The 17,269-nt window shown below is 58.7% G+C and overlaps 1 protein-coding gene across 4 annotated transcripts in view; it reads right to left on the reverse strand.

Moving 5' to 3' along the window:
- The window catches only part of IQSEC1 (IQ motif and Sec7 domain ArfGEF 1), a 353,310-nt gene that overhangs the window by 335,153 nt on the left and 888 nt on the right, over positions 1-17,269 (reverse strand). The gene's annotated exons all lie outside the window — the stretch shown is intronic.

The raw sequence follows: 17,269 nt of genomic DNA on the forward strand, positions 1-17,269 counted from the left end.
GCCTTCTCCTCAAGAGCTGAGAGATGGAACAGACCCACGTCCATCGACAGATAAGTGGACACGCAAAACGTGGTCCATCCAATGGAATACGACTCAGCCCTGAAAAGGAAGGAAATTCTGATGCCTGCTATAACATGGACGGACCCAGAGGGTGTTATGCTCAGTGAAATAAGCCAGTCACAAAAGGACAAATACTGTATGATGCCACTTACGTGAGGCCCCTAGAGCAGTCAGAGTCACAGAGACAGAAAGTAGGATGGGGGCTGCCAGGGGAGGGGCGGGGGTCGGGAGTCAGTGTTTAAGGGGACAGAGCTGCAGTTTGGGAAGATGGAAAAGTTCTGTGGACAGTGGGGATGGTGGCACACCAGAGTGAACGTACTTAATGCCCCTGAACCAGACGCTTAAAAAAGGTTAAAATGGCATATTTTATGTTATGTGTATTTACCACAATTTAAATAATAAGATAAATAACCCTCCTTTGGGGAAAAAGCACCTGCACAGAGTAGGAGCTCAGTTAATGCCTGTTTGCTGCCAGCCTCCCCTGGCCCTAAGGACAGAGAGCCCACCAACTGCAGCCACAGGGCTCACTCTGGGGGACTCTGGCCCAGCCCTGAGCCTTGCCGAGTGGAGTGTGGACCAGGATGCAGCCGTCCCTGGATGCAGTGCTCGTCCCCCAGCCTACTGATCTGCAGGGCCCGCGTGCAACACCAGCACCCCTGGGGCTTTGCCCCGGGATCACCCAGATTGAAAGATTTGCCGGCGTGAATATAAATAGCCCCAAAGCTCCTGGCCCCGGCTCAGCCCAGCAGCGCGGCCTGGGGGGCCAGGGGCCCAGCAAGCCTGGCACCAAACTCCCCTTCCACAAGGGGCCACCCCACAGACCCCGGAAGCAGAGCCCACGTCCTCCTCTGCTTTCCAGGCCTCGGGTTCAGGCTTTGTGCCCCAACCCCCAGCTCGCTGCCTGTCACGATTCCTCTTTTAAAACTCGAATTGGTTTTCAAATCAAAGCAGAATCATCAGCAGCCCCCTCCCCTGCCTGTGGAAAAGCATCTGGCTTGCTAAGGAAGGACCTGAGGAAATGCAGGGGCGGGCCCCACGCCCCTGGGTGCAAGGGAGGGCAGGGGCGCCCCATGCAGGGGAGGGGCAGGAGGTCACCTGGGTGCAGGGGAGGGGTGGGAGGGGGTCACCCGGGTGCAGGGGAGGGTCAAGGGTCACCTGGGTGCAGGAGTGGGGGGCAGGCAGGAGCCAACCCTACACACACGCCCCTGGTCTGGGTCTCAGTCCGGCCGTCACCTGATTCTGATGATTCTCACTAATCTGAAATCCACCTGCAGATACAGCACCTTCAAAACCTGAGGCAGAGGCAGTTTCTGCTGGGTGCGCACACCCCTTCTGCCCCTCCCCCCTCCCCCTTCCTCCCTCCCTGGGGCCAGATGGGCCCCCCTGAGGGCAGCCGGGCCTCCCTCTGCTCCAGCAGCCCTGGCTGAAGCCCGGCGCTTAGGGTGCTGGGCGAGCAGTGGTTGGGTGGATGAGCACATGAATAAATCAATACTCAGCACAGGGGAGGAGGGGAAGGAAGGAGGGACCGTCACAGACACACGCGCAGCTGCCGCCCAGCACAGGTCTCTCTCCCGTCTCCTGCTCTGTCTCTGTCTCTCTCCATCAGGCTCTCCATCCCTGCCCGCCTGTCCATAGCTGCCCCTGCCCCTCTCCCAGCAGGGCAGCCCGGAGCAGCAAGAGGAGAGGGCTGTGGGCCCCTGGGAGAGGGGGGAACACCAATCCCAGCACCCGGGGGTGACCCGCGCACAGAAGGTCTGGCCAGGTGGCCACCTCCCCTCTGTCCAGAAGGCCCAGGTCCTGCCCCCTTCCTAGCCTGAGCAGCAGCAGCCCAGCTGGCCCGTGGACTCTCCCCTAAGGGGACCTTGCTGGCCTCCATTACTCCCTCTTAGGTGGGGACCCCGCCCAGGGCGGTGCCCCATCTGTCACAAGACACCTACCATCCCCTGCGTCAGGGTCCAGGGGGCCTCGGCCAACCCCTGCCTCTGCATCTCACACTGTGTGAAATAATCGGCCCTCAGCCACTGAGAGGAGTAAACTCAGCACCTACCCCAACACTAGGGCCCCAGGGACTCACTTCCACGCCCATTGCCTCAAACTCTGAGGCTTCAGGCTCCCAGAGATATGGTCAAACATCCTCAAGTCACAGCTGTAAAACCACCCCATTCGAAACTCAGGCTTGACTAAGAAGGATCAAAAGCAAATACATTAACATCGACTTAAACACATGGCTTTATTCTCTCACCTAAGAACCTGGACATGGGCAGTCCAGGCCCTGTGCTGCAGCTGCCCCAGGTTATCAGAGGCCCAGGCCCCCTCCAGCTTACTGCACCCGTGGGGCAGCCTTTGTCCTCATAATCCAAAATGGCTGCCTGAGCCCCAGCCATCACGATCTTATTCCAGCCAATAGGTAGGAGGAGTAAAGGGCAAAAGACACAGTCCTTCCTTTTAAAGATACCTCCTATAAGCTACCCACCATACTTCTGCTTACCTCTTACTGGCCAGAAAAGGGTTACATGGCCCTCTCTAACGACCATGGAGGCTGAGAAATGCAGTATTTATTCTGGTTGGCCTCATGGGCATATTAAAACACACACACAAACACACACAGAGTTTTAGTGTTAAAAAAGGGAAAGCAGATATTGGGAGGCAGCTGTGTGGGTCACACACCCCAACCGTTTGCAGCCCAGGGATCACCCCTTTTCACCTCCAAGACCTCTTTTCCCATTTTCCCCACAACCTCCACAACCATCCCAATGGAGACCCGCTGGGAGCAAGCGCCCTCCAGCCAGCGCTGCACTGACGGGCTCTGTGCCACAGGCAGGGCTGTTCTCCACGCTGACGCCCACTGCCCAGCTCAGCAAACCGCCCGGCAGCTTGGGACAAGCCAGGATCCAAACGCGGACGTCGCGCACCCACCCCGTCAGCAGGTTTATTAAGCAAACCGCACTTGACAAAGCGAGGCAGAGGGGTGAGTGCTCCGTCCCAGCCCGGCCCAACGCCCGTGCAGTGGACAGCAGATGCGCCTTCCCTGGAGGGATCTCAGCTGTGGGAAGGCCTGGGGATCCAGCACGCCCAACTACACCAACACCAGCCTTTGCAGACAAAATGCCACGCTCAGTTTGTGGGCAGACGGGCTGGCCGAGCCCAAAGGCCCCAGAGGCCCAGACCGTGGCTGGGGCTGAAGACCTTCCCATCAGACCAGAGAGCTCAGGGCAGCCCACGGGCGTGCATGGGGCGTGCATGGGGCACGCATGGGGCGTGAATGGGGCGCGCATGGGGCGTGCATGGGGCATGCATGGGGTGCACATGGGGTGTGCAAGGGGCACGCATGGGGCGTGCATGCGGCATACACAAAGCAGCAGCCACCAGCTCGAGGGGAGGGGCGGTTGCTCCAACCAAATTAAAGCAAAGGAGAACCACTGAGGGAGAAAGAACCGCGGGCTTCCGCCGAAGCGGTCACCCTGAGAAGAAGGTGAAAGCCAACGCCCTCCCAGAGGGACAAGGCAGGACCCAGGGTGTCGAGTCCTCAAAGGGCAATACAAAAGGGGATGCTGAGACTCCCCGGGGCTCCCTGTGCCTCCTGACGCCCTCCGCCGCCCCCAGGCTGGTGGTCTCCCCAGAGCCCCCTGCATAGAGGATGGGGGGGCACCCGCTCCCCCACGGGCCTGAGGCCACTTCCATCCCTCAAGCCCCTCACCCCGCACATGGCCGCACACGTGGCTCTGGAAACACCCACCGATTGGACCTGAAGCCCCAGCTCAGCAGAGACATAAAGACACCATCTTTTAGGGGCTGGCCGGGTGGCGCAGCAGTTAAGTTTGCACGTTCTGCTTTGGCAGCCCAGGGTTCACCGGTTCAGATCCCGGGAGTGGACATGGCACCGCCTGGCAAGCTATGCTGTGACAGGCATCCCACATATAAAGTAGAGGAAGATGGGCACAGATGTTAGCTCAGGGCCAGTCTTCCTCAGCAAAAAGAGGAAGATTGGCAGCAGGTGTTAGGTCAGGGCTAATCTTCCTCAAAAAAAAAAAGACACCACATTTTACCACAAAAACAGTCCATGTGGAGAAGAAGGGCTGACATCCTGACGACGTAAAAGCCGCCTCTGCCTCCCTCTGGTCTCCCCCAGCAGAGGGGGACCTGGCTTTTGGCATCTGGGGAGTGAAAGTTTGGGAAGATGGTGATGAATCAGCTTCCCGGCCCCGATGCCGCCCTGTGCCCTCAGGGCCACTGTCCTCCAGATCCGTCTGTGTCCTCTCCTCCTGGCCTGGAGCTCTCAGGCTCCTGGGGGACGAGAGAAGGGGTTTGCTGAGTCCTGTCCAGGAGGGAGGAGCCTTCGGGTGCCACGTCCAGACCACTGCTAGCAGGACCACCCTCCCCAGAGGCCACAGAAACACAGAGAGGGTCAGCTCCCATCACTGCCACTGCCCAGCCACAAGAAGAGCCCAGGAGCTTGGCCAGAGGTGGGCCTCAGGACCACAGACACAGAGCACAATGGAAAGAGCACTGCTTTGGGAGTCACACAGACCCGGGTCAGGTCTGGCCCCGCCACTTACTAGCTGTGCAACCCCAAGCAAGATGCTTCACCTCTCTGAGCTTGTTTCCTCATGCATAAGGCAGGGCCATGCAAATGAAAAGGGATCAGCTAGCGCTGTGGTAGGCGCTCCATAAATGCTGATTTTGCCAACCTCACAGTGGGGAGCCCCAGCCCCAGGCCAGGAAAGCAGCTGCCGCAAGGAGAAAAGCCGTGAACACTCAGCTGCAGTCGAGGCCACCGGCCACCAGACTTTCTGAGGAGTCTCCCAACCAGAAGAGAGCGTGAGCACACATCGCCCGATAACATATCTACACGCATGACCGGTGACGCGCAGGTACGGCTACACTCAGGCGAGCTCATCGCACGAGAGGCCGCCACAAAGACGCTGAAGGACGAAGTTAAGCAACCAATGGGAAGAGGAGTCCCAGGACTTTCCCCTGTGCCTCAAAGGAATGTGCTGTGCCCCCAGGGGTGTGCACACGCCATTTGAGGGACCCTGGACTTGTCTAGCAACAACGAGGGATTCCTGTAAAACGTCTCATTTTAAATATAAGCAGTTTGCTGGGAGGGCATCTGAAGGTGAGGTATCCGAGGGATCTGGCTGCTGGCTGCCCGGAGCGGGGACAGGCCGGCACCCGGGCACGGCACAGTCACGGGCACAGCACGGGCACTGTCATGGGCATGGTAAAGTCACGGTAACTCAGACAGGAGGCCCCTGGAGGAACACAGGGCTGCAAGAATAAACACAAACTCCAACGTGCACCAAAATCATGAAAAGCTCCAGGAGGGGAGCCAGTCCTTAAGGACGCGTGGGGTTTCCGAGGCCGGGATGGAGGCGTGGGAAGGGCATTCCAGGCACCGAGGAGCGAGTGGCAGTGCAGAAAAGACGTGGCCACCTGGCCACCCCCCCAGGGCAGGTCTCTGGGCAAGAGAGTGCCTTCCGGGTGGGGCTGGGGGAAGGCCCCGTGTCCCGGCCACAAAGGACAGAGAAGGGGAAAGGGCGAAGAGAGAGGAGACACCCGTTCCTGCTTGCTGCCGACCGCCCGCAGCAGCCTCTCCCCGGCCGTCTCCAGGACCACATGTGGCTGCCCAACCTGGATGCCCCGGAGGTCCCCGCAGGACGGAGCGAGTCTGTGGGAAGCCCACCCTGCAGGACAACTGCCTCCCAGGCAGAGCGACGCTGCTCCTAACGCCCAGGCCGCTGGGGAGAAGGCAGCCACGAGGACGCCCGCTAGTCCCCGCAGCTATCAGAAACGCATTAGCGGCAATGATTTCCTCCAGACCCCTTCTCCTCCCTGGATGTTGTGGCTGCTTCGCCATACGGCAGGAGTTAAAAATACAGCTCAGAGGGAGGCGGATGCCGACGAGAGTGGGCTCGGCTCCTGGAAGAGCTGCACGGGGATGCTGGCGGCTCCAGTGCCCAGTGGGCAGGTCTCGGGATGGGGAGCAGTCTCAGCTCCGTGGGGCTGGTCGCCCAGAGAGCCCACCCTCAGACACAGCCACTCACCGAAAGTCACTCGACACACACAGCCAGACAGCTCAGCACACAGGGGCAGGACAGGCTGCCACGTTCCACGCAGAGAGAGGTGAAAACTGGACACACCCCACCCCCCCCGACCCTGCCCCGGGGGCGGCCGTGAGCGAAACTTTCGGCAGCCTTAGGTGGGAGAAGTGATAACACGGCCAAGCAAACCACAAACCGCATGTAGTGGATTAAATCCTTGCTCCTCAACCATCGAGAGTGGAGTCTAATTTTCACCCCTTAAACCTGGCCTTGGGATCTGCTTGACCAACGGGATGTGGCAGAAGTGGCCTCTGGGACTCCCAGGGATGAGTGACAAGAACCTCACATCTCCCACGGGGCCTTGGGGGCCCTCTCCCTGGGCTCTGGGTCACCATGCAAGGAGCCCGAGTCCCAAGACCCCGTGCTGGAGAGGCCACACGCAGATGCCGGTCAGCAGCCACAGCTGAGCTCTGCCCTCCAGACACGCCCACCAGTCCCCAGATACGTACGCGAGGCCGTCTGGACCCTCCTATTTGAAAACCACCGAGTAACCTCCACCGACAGCACAGGGAACAGAAGAACCAACCGGCAAAGCCCCGCCCAGCCCCGCCCACAGAATCTGAAGACACAACAAGAGGGTGGCTCTTTTAAACCTGTACACTTTGGAGCAGTTTGTTCCGCGGAACAGACAAAGCAGAGCACGAGGGGGACTGACAGACGAGTCACTCACTCATTCAACACACATTCATTAAAACCCACCCTGAGGCACGCCCCCTACAGGAACAGCAGAGAAAGGTAATTCTTTCTCCTTGACCCCAGGGGAGCTTCTGGACCAGTTCCTCAGAGCCCACCCAGTCTGTCTGGGTCACACCCGTGTCCCCATCGCCCTGTCTGGCAGCTTCCTCTCCCGGGGCCTGCTCCTGCTGGGCTCCCCTGCCAACATCCCGTGCCCAGCCCCTGCCCTGCCTTTACTCTCTGCAGGTGAGGAGTGGATGTGTGGGCTGTCCTGCCCCTGGAACAGGCTGTATCACGCTCTGAAGGGCGCCATGCAGACTAAAACAACCAGGGAATGAAAAGGCTGCACTAGAAAGTATCTATTTAATGCAAAAGAAGGTAGTAAGAGAGGGACAGAGGAAGAGAAAAGACATAAGACATACAGAAAATAAATGAAACTGTAGGTGTAAATCCTAGTTTATCAACAAGTATATTAGGAGCCAGCCCCATGGCCAAGTGGTTAAGTTCACGGGGCTTTGGGGAGAAGAATAAAAAAAAGAAAAGATTGGCAACCCATACGAGCACAGGTGCCAATCTTTTAAAAAAACAGTTATATTAAATATAAGCAGATTAAACACTCAAAAGGCAACGACTGGCAGAACGATTTCAAAAACACATAATCCAACTATATACTGTCTACAAGAGGCTCAGCAGATTTAAAGGCACAAAAATGTTAAAAATAAAGGATAAGAAAAGGCATATCATGCAAACAGTAACCAAAAGAGAGCTGGAGCGGCTACACTAACATCAGATAAAATAGACTATAAGACAAAAGTTGTTACTAGAGACAGAGAAGGACATTTTATAACGTACAAGGGTCAATCCATCTAGAAGAAATAGTAATTATAAACATATATGCACCAAACAACAGAACCCAAAATACATGATGAAAAACTGACAGAAATGAAGGGAGAAACAGATAATTCAACAATAATAGTTGGAAACATCAATACCCCACACTCAAAAATGGACAGAACGACGAGGCAGACGACCAACAAGGACACAGCTGTCACGTCCAACACGGTAACCAGCCCAAGCTGCAGACACACAGAGCACGCGCCCAGCCACGGCGGGACACACACGCTTCTCACGTGCACGTGGGACGCTCTCCAAGACAGGCTGTATCTTAAACTTTAAAGTGAGTCTCAGCACATTTTAAAGGACTGTGACCATATAAAGTCTGTTCTCTGAACACCATGGATTGGAATTTAAAAGGTCCCCCAAAGATGTCCAGACAACACTCTCATGGGGAGGTGCTGGGTTTGTCCTTGCTTAAACCAAGACCTCCCCCACCATACTTGCCTCTCTATGCCTCAGTTTCCCCATCTGCACAAAGTGAACAGTAATGCTATCTACCTCCCAGAGTTGAAGCAAGTGTTCACAACAAACAAGCCTGTCGTCATGGTTACCATTACTCCTTATGGACGGAGGGAAGTAATAATAACCCCTCACCCTGCATCTCTGGGTGAGGAGACGCTCTTTCACACAACAGATTAAGACTTTCACAATTCCTCCACTCACTATTTAACTTGGTCCTCACTGTGGCCCTGCCGGGTCATCTGTTAAAGGATCACGGAGGTGGTCGTGAGGCCCCAGCACAGTGGCGCCTGTCGTGTCCTTCGCCCAGGGCTTGGCTCACGATGGGCCCCAGGGAGGGTGCAGGTCAGCCTGCTGCTGGGAGCCGGATGCTGGTCAGAGTCACCAGGACCCCCTTTTAGGTGGAGGAGTTTTACACACCTTGAACTCTGAGGAGTGCTGAGCTGGGTGAAAGGAAAGCCTCAAAGAAGTCTAGACACAGAAATGAGCACGTAATGGGCCGGGGCAGGGGCGGGACATTCCAGATGCCCCGCTTTGGAGTGGGGAGTTCCCCATTCTGCTTTACCAACATCGTCTCCACAACCTCAATGCAGTGAAGAGGCTGTAACCGAGGGTTAAAGGGACTGTGACAGCACGTCTTACAAAGGGGTGCATTCACCGTCAGCTCCACGAGCTGTGCAGAGGCAGACAACAGAGAGAAACACCAGGACCCATCAGCTGATCCTAAACCCCTAACTTCCCTCTCACATCAGGTTTCTTCTCAGCCTAGAAAGAGGGAGCAGCAGGGACAGGAATTCGCAGGAAGGAGACATACCCTGCGTCTCCATACGTGAAGGAGTCAATCCTCAAGAACCCTCTACAAGGGAGGTGATGGGCTATAAGCCCATTTTATAGGTGAAGAAACTGAGGCACAGAAAGGCTAAGTACCTGGACAGAGGAGACACAGCCGGAACGTGTGGAGAGAGTGGCCTGGCCACTGCGTGTCCTGACCACTGCGTGTCCTGACCACTGCTCTGTCCACATACAGCACGTGTACCTCGAGCAGGAGCTGTCTGGAACCCCCAGCCACCCCAGGGGAGGCGAGCGTTCCTGCTCAGGGTGCTCCTCCTGGTGGGTGAGTGAGCCGGGCAGCTGGAGGCAGAGTCCCCGCGCTCACCAGCCCAAGAAGCGCTGCAGGTGTGACGGGTGACGTGGCCCTCGGCCACCTGGGGCCTTTCCTTCTGGCTATACACCCACCTCTCCTTCCCACCTGGACAGGCGCTTGCTAGGGGGAGACAGCAGGGGACCTCACGCCTTCTATCCAAACCCATGCACTCCTCCTTGCCTCCACCTGCACCCCGGGGCCAGGCTCCCAGCACCCCGAGTGCTCAGCATCTCCTGCTGCTCCTGCTCACTGGCCGCCACCTCCCCCAGGAGCCAGGTGTCCTGTCCATACCTCAGTGCAATCATGGCCTCCTCTGCACAGGGACTCATCCGGGACTCCTGTCTCCCAAAGTCGCCCTGGGCCCCCACAGCCCTGCCCCTCCTGCCCACTCCCACCCATGGTCACCTCCCGCTCCTCTCCCTTGCTGTCCCCTCGCTCACTCTGCTCCAACACACCGGTCTCCTCGCTGTGCCTCAACCACGCCAGGCACACTCCCCACTCAGGGCAATCTCAAAATGTCATCAGCGTCCCCATTAGAGATAAGGAAGCTGAGGCTCAGAGCAGTCCCTTTCCCGTGCCCAGGGGCAGGAAGAAGAGCTGGTTCTCCAGGCCAGGACCCGGCCCAGGCTCACCCCTGGTTGACCACACAGGACACCTGCCAGTTCACATTCAACTTCGGGCTGTCCAGGACCCCTGCAGCCCGTCCTCGAATCTTGTCCACACGCGTTCATGCCCCTGTGAGGTCCCTAGAGGCTGCCCCAGGACCCCTGGACACAAGCCGCGGCCGTCCGGGTAGACAGCAGAGTTTCACCAGCACCCCGTCCCAGCCCTGCCACGTTGGACACTTCACACACAGGTTGCAACGACTCACCATGAGAGGCCCCGCCAGACTCACCAATCCAGGACAGCCTGCGGGAGCCCCGCGACCGGCAGTCATAAGCCCGTCCCCGTGGTTCTGCGAGGAGGTGGCCCGGGGCTTTGATTTCTGCCAGGCCTGATACTCTTCACGCCAAGGCGCACGCGGAGCAAGTGGGCCCTTCAAACAACGGGGGGGCGGAGCCAGAAGAGGGGCACGAATGCCAATCGTCCCCTGCGGCCATGTGTCCCAGGGTGTCCTGATGGACGAGTGCCACAGAAAGGCCTGGGCAGCCAGCTTCCAGCAACACCCACGTGCCCGGAGCAGGAAGGGCGGCCAACGCGGAGCAAACGGCTGCACGAGCTGCCCTGACACCGCGGAGTCCCTCCCCGCACAGGACACCTACTGCCCACAGCCGCCCGCTGCCAGGGGGCCGCCACGATTTTGCCGAAAAGGGACTCGGGCTCCTGGCGGTGACCACTGCGAGTGAAAGGCCAAATCCGACACGAGGAGGGAGAAGCGACAGCTGGCCCGGGGCGGGTGACAGCGCTGGAGCTAATTCTGGGTCCTGAAGCCAAAAGTCTGGGTGAGCTGCCACCTCCGGAAAGCCCTCCAAATGTTTCACAAGCGTTTACAGACGGTTCCACAGCCGCACAGTGTGGTGGTGAACTGCACGGGCTCCGGAGGCAGACACACTGGCATATGAGTCCCACCTCTGCTGCTGGGGGACCATGGGCAAACTGCTTAACCTCTCTGAGCCTGTTTCATACCTGCCAAACAGGACGCTAACAGCTGACCCCTGTCACAGGGTCAGAGGAGGCTGCTCAGCCCGGGGCACTGGAAGGGGCTCAGTTACTGCTGTGCTTTGATTATAACCAAAGCATTCTAAGTTTAGGTGCAAAACAACGGGTTTTCTGTCCTCCTCATTTGTGAATCCTGCCTCCTCTGAGAAGGAAAGCCAAGCATTTCCACAATCAGGGCGCAGACATGGCACAGCTTGGGCTGGGGGGTGAGGGACAGTTTTGTTCACCACCCTGCCCCCAGATGGAAATCAGGGTTCTATGCAAGAGCCCAGGCTGGTCCACGTCGTCTGGCCCACCCGTCCCCACTCACAGGTCTGGCAGGACCACTGACGGCACCTCCCACCCCCAAACATGCCGAGCATCTTCTCGCCTCCATGCTCTCACAGGGGCTGTTTCTCCTGCCTTGATTCCATCCTCCTCCTCTTTCCTGCCCTTCAAGCCCTGGCTCGAATGTCACCTCCTCCAGGAAGCCTCTGTTGATGCCCGAGGGGGGCCATCTGCTTTCTGCTTCCTGCTTTGGGGCCCCACATCCTCTGCTGGCCTAGTGCCTCTGCCACCTTCTGTGTACAGGTCTATGTCCCCGTTCACACATTTCCAAGTGGAGGCGGTGGGGACTGCACCGATCAAGGACAAGAATCAGGCGGGAGTCACCAGGAACAGTAAATAAAAGGACGTGGGGGCAGCGAATATGCATGCTCGGCCTGGCTTCCAGGACACAGTCTATAAATGCTGGCTCCCCATCAACGTGCTTCCAAACACCCTCAAGGATGGACAGGCACGAACAGAGCAAACACTGCAACACGGCCCTGCGAAACCCCGGGTGCTGTGCCTTGACCAATCCTTTCAGCATTTCCGTATGTTCGGCAGTTTTCATAATAAAACATTGGGGAAAACCAACCCTCAGAAGCACTCTGCAGACCCCAGCTCTGCTCCTCCTGGAGCTACCGTTGCTGGTCCCACAGTGCCCGGCTGTACGCCATCCCTATGCCGGACCTTCCTGAGCAGAAGCAGCACTCCCTGGTTTACCTGGGGTGGGGGGGGGGGTGCCTCAAGGAGCCAGGGCAGCGCCTCAGCTTCAGTGTACAGCGCACCCAGCCAGGACGGGGCTGCGGCAGGATGGGGCTTCACCACTGGTGCCAGTCCTGGGGCGGCCTTCAGGGTCCCCAGCAAGGCCAGGGAAGCCGGAGTGGGGAGGCTTTTGAAAAAGTCGCGGCTGCAGCTCTGTATGGGTTAACACAGAAGCCCTGAGCGCTCGTAAGGACTGGCCTGGCCTGCCCTGCCCCACAGCAGCTCGGCAGAGGGACAGGGCCCAAACTGCGGGCCTTGCTGCCTGGAAAAGGTGGTCACTGCTAAGCCTGGTTCCCAGCGGGGGCGGCCCCAGGTTGGGGTGGCCCTCTGGCCTCCAGGCCTGAGTGTGGCCCCGGCCTGCCTCTGGGGTCCGCAGCCTCCGCACCGACCCAGCCAGGTCCCTGCGCTCCACGCCCCAGCTCTTGCCCAACGCCAGCAGCTATCTGCATCTGTGTTCCCGCTGCTCTGTGGCAGCCGTAGGGTGGCACTCACCCTGACAAGCTCAGATCGGCGCCCTCCCCAAGCTGGGCAAAGCGCGGCTCCTTCTGACAAAACAGAAAACAAGATCAGCTGTGAAAACAAAGTCCGAGACAAAGCAGCTCACAACAGCCACCCCCCCACCACAAACGCTGAGGCCCCAGCTCCCGCCACCAGGACCACCACCGTGTCCACATCCTCACGGCCCTGGACCCAGCTCAGCTCAGCTGCCAGACCCCCAACGGGGGGGGCGGGCCAGAAACGCACGTCGGAAACCAGAGCGGGGCTCTACTTCATTTCACACAGGGTGCTGCCCCGTTTTTCTCAACCCAAGACAGATAAAGCATCATTTCATGATTTATTTTCTAAGCTGTAAAATAATAATTTGCTTAGCTTGCCAGACGGCTGGGAGGGAGTGTCGGAGAAACACTCTGCACATCTTTCTGGGACTCTACCATCTACCGGGAAAAGAAGCATCACTCGCCCCGCTCCCTCAGAGCCGAATCCATTCTGTCCAACAGGACAGGTCCGAGGGCAGCTCGCTCCCGGCTCAGGGACGTCCTCCCCGGCTTTATCTCGCTGGGAGAATAAGAACATTATTTCATGAAAGCATCAACAGCATCTTCCACTGCCACCCTCACAGACAGAAAGCTCCCTCGGCCTCTCTCGGCCTGCACGGCCCCCCCTCTGCCAAGAGCGGGTAAGGGCGATAGGGACACGCGCACGCTCAGCTCTTCAGACCCTGCACAGGTTTGGCACCTCCCAGCTACTCTGAAGAATAATACGCCTTCAGAGGCTCCCTGCCAGGACCCTCCCAAGTATAGCTTCTCGCGTCATCCATTCTCGCCACCCCCCTTCACTGGCCACCCTTGAGGTTGCCTGCAAGCCGGTGCACCATCGTCACGGTTAATGTCACCATGGACCCGGGAGGAGCACGTGTTGGTAAGTCAACAGAGACTGAGCACCACTGGAAACCTCCCCCAGAGTGAGTCACCAACTCAGAGCTTCAGAAAAACGTCCTGAGTGTGTGACAGCTCTTGAAGGCTGGAGGGGACGAGGAAGCAAGGCTGCTCCTCAGGGCCCCGTCTCCAACCTCTTCAGGCCGATGTTTACTTCTGCCAGGAAACTCTGGAGGAACAGAGGCTAGAAAGAATTCTCTGCTTCAAGTCTTGCCCCCTCTGCACTGCCCCCTCAGGAGACGCCAAGGGCCAAGCCTTGCTGACAAGACCCCACGTAGCAGGACAAAAGCCACGCATGCTGGGCTTCCTCCAGCCTTAGAGGATCCCGGAAGGGCAGGTGGTGGGTGGGTGAGAGCTGAGGGCATGGAGCTAGACCACCTGAGTCCCAGTCCTGGCTCCACCGCTAGCCACGCAGGAGAGCTGGAGCAGGTCGTACAAGCTCTCTGAGCTCAGTCTCCACATCTGTGAAATGGGAGCAGCAACTGTTCCTGCCTCGTGGGAGTGACGTGACCATGTAATGAGCTGATAGCTGCAAAGACCTGGAGCGGCGCTGGGCACATGGGAGGCCTCCGAGGGCACAGCCAGAGCACACTCCCCCGCCTCCCGGGGCCTGGTTCTGTGTGTTCCGCAAAACCAGCTGCATCTGCTCCAGTCCAGGCTGACTCCCTAAAGGAAACACAGTGGTTTTAACCAATGGGCCGTGCTTTCATCTCCTCCACACACATCTACTGAGCGTCTATTGTGTGCTCTGACCTCTAGTGGGAGGGACGGATCTAGAAACATCATTAGAAGGTGGCCAGCTAAACCCTGGATACGAATTCCGACATCAGAAGAAAAGATAATTAAGTAACCCAACCAGACCCAAGGCATCCTATTTCCTTCTTGTTATCAGCCAGCTGTCCCCAAAGCTGAGAAACTCCTAGGACATCCGTCAGCAGCGGCTGAGGGACAAGAGAGGACCTTCTGAGAAAGGCTTTGACGGTGTCTGGGCTGGAAAGTGTCCACGTGCCCAGCAGTCCCGCGCAAGGACTGCGTGGCTCCAAGATCACCGCTGTCCCAGGGCAAGCCTGCTCGTCTGCGTCTGTCCACCCCCAGCAGGACACTGCACCTTCCGGATATGCACAGGCGGCCTGTTCACACGGGAGCGGTGGGGGCAGAGGATCCTAACTCAAGCTACAGCAGCTGGAGGCCGCTTAGGAAAGAGTCAGCCAGGCCTGGCTTAGCCTGACACCCAGAGCAGACCCTCGCTTACAGGGGCCCCCGTCTGCACACAGGGGGACCTGCGAGAGGGCACTGGCAGTGCCCAGTGGTGGGCACACCAGCACTGGGGGCACATGGAGCTGAGTCCCCCCGCAGGACACTGCCTGCCGCCTCGGGAAGCTCCTGCACAGATGTTCCTGTCTCAATCACGGTGGCCGACCCGAACCCCACCCGACTCCTGGACGGCTGTTCCCCACTCCACGCCCCCTGCACCATGCGTCCGGAGGTCTCACCCACATCCTCAGGAAGTTCGCTCACCTCCTGCCTCTGCTCAGCTGGCCTGGAAGAAATGAGAAACTGATGGACAAGGAAGGATCCGAAATGCATGAAGCACCTACTGTCCCAGTTTACTCCACACCCACTACCGTCACTTAGTCCTCAGGAAAAGTACAGGCAGCAGCTGTGATCATCCCCGTGCTGTGTGCAGTAAAAAGACCTGAGGCTAAGAAAGGTGGCGAGACTCGTCCCACCGTCACTGGCTGGCAAGTGCAGAGCCGGCCATCGGATCCAAGCTCGTCTGTTCATGTCCCTTTCTCTACACAGCTGTTTATCTGCTTCCTCTCCGCTCTTCCTTTGTGTCTCCAAACACATCACTAACGGCTCTGCATACAGTAGGCACTTAACAAAAGTTGGCTGCCCCCAAAGGGGTTGGCTATCCCAGGCTCCTTAGGCATGGAGCTCCATGGCACCTTGCGCCATGGATGGGCAGTGGGCACCTCAAATCCAGGTGTGGAAAAGCAGCCCTCAGCTCTTTCCCTCTACCCCAGAACACAGAACCCAAGTATGTGAGGAGGAGGAGGACGCCCCGGCCCCCACGAGCCTCCTGGAAAGGTAGGGGGGCTCCAGCATCCTCCCAAAAGGCTGGGAGATGAAGCGATGCAGGAAAATGGACCCCATGTGCTCCGTCTGGAGGGAGCCCACAGTTCTGTTACTATACTGCTGCCTCACAGCCTCACCCTTCAGGGTCTGGTCCAGGGGCCAGCAGCATCGCACCTGCCAGAGCTTGCTAGAAATGCGGGCTCTCCAGCCCACCCCAGACCTACGGGTCAGAACCTGCATTCCAGCTCGATGCCCAGGCACTTGGTGCACCTTCAGGTTGAGAAGCTCCCTGACCTGGAACCCAGGTCAGGGACTGTGCTGCCATAGTCTCTCTTCAAGGGGATGCTATCGGAGCTCTGGCTGTGCCTCAGCTAAGGGAAGCCAGGCTGACACGGAGCCAGGGACTCGCGAAACAAGCCCGCATCGGCATTGCCAGCTCCCCGCCTCCGAGGCCACAGCCCAGAGGACACTGGGGATTCCCCAGGGCGGGCAGGACTCGCTGCCCTTCAGAACCTTCCTGTTCCCACACTTGGTCACCAGAGGTGACTTTGAAGGGAAAAAAAGGAGTCCACCCCCCAGGACAGTGCTGTGAGGCATTTGTCAACAGCGTGTGTCATTGTTTCTGTGAAAGCAGGCGCGTCCCTTCCCCGGTGTGCCGCCTCCCTTAGCTGCTGAGCACTTCACCCTGGCAGCCCCTGGCTCTTCCTTCAGTCCTTGCCTGGGGCATACAGCTCAGGCCCTGGCAAGCAGCACCAGGGACTCACAAGGGCTCGGGGAGGGAGGAGCGATGAGTGGTCTCAGAGACACCAGAGAGCCAGGGGCGGGCACACAGGAGGCCGCAGGGTCTCTGCTTTCTCTCCCTGACACCAGCTAGGAGCTAACCCCAGCCTCACTCCTCCCTCCCCGGATAAAGAGAAAGCGGGAGTTTGCCAGGAGGCTCACCCAGCCCTGACCGCAGCCTCACAACTCTCATCCTCCAGAGCCGGCTAGAGCCCAGGAGCACTGCCCAGAACCGGTGCAGGACGCAGGGTGGCAGGCAGCGGCCCTCAGTCCATGGCCACAGCCTGGAACAGCCCCACCTGGAGTGGGGGAGACCCGGGTCTCAGGTGACTGCACCTGGACTCCTGCGAATCAGGAACCCGGCCCCGTGGCAGGATTTTGGAGTCAGGGTTAAGCGCTTCCCCCATCGTTTCTGCCCACCCCCAGCCTCCCACGAAACCTTTCCCAAAGCTGCGGACCACTGCCACTCCCCACCCCCCCCAACACAAGCATACAGGATTCCTCTTCTCCACTCCAGTCCAAACCACGGAGTGTGACCAGGCAGTCCCGAAGACAGAGGGCCAGAGAGAGTAAACAGGGCGCGGAGCACTCAGGACCCCACCCCAGCATCATCAAGAAGCCCCCAGGACGCCCTGCCCCGCCCCACACGGGCGTCTGCACTTCTGCGGAGAGGGGTCGCGCACCCGACTTCGGAAGGTGAACAGGCAGCCGGCCCGCGGGCTGCGAGCTCGCCGCGGGGGGGGACGCTGGGGGCCAGCGCGCCCGGGAGTCCCGCCCCATCTGTCCCCTGCACACCACCCCGGTTTAATCCTTGGTCCGAAATAGCTCGGGGTAATCCCGGGGTGAGGAGGGCGGGGTATTAACCCCGAGCCGCGAAGGAAGACACGGAGGCGTCCAGAGGGAGGAGGGCT

Source organism: Equus caballus, chromosome 16 (genome assembly GCF_041296265.1).
Source record: "Equus caballus isolate H_3958 breed thoroughbred chromosome 16, TB-T2T, whole genome shotgun sequence".
In the NCBI taxonomy this organism is placed as follows: domain Eukaryota; kingdom Metazoa; phylum Chordata; class Mammalia; order Perissodactyla; family Equidae; genus Equus; species Equus caballus.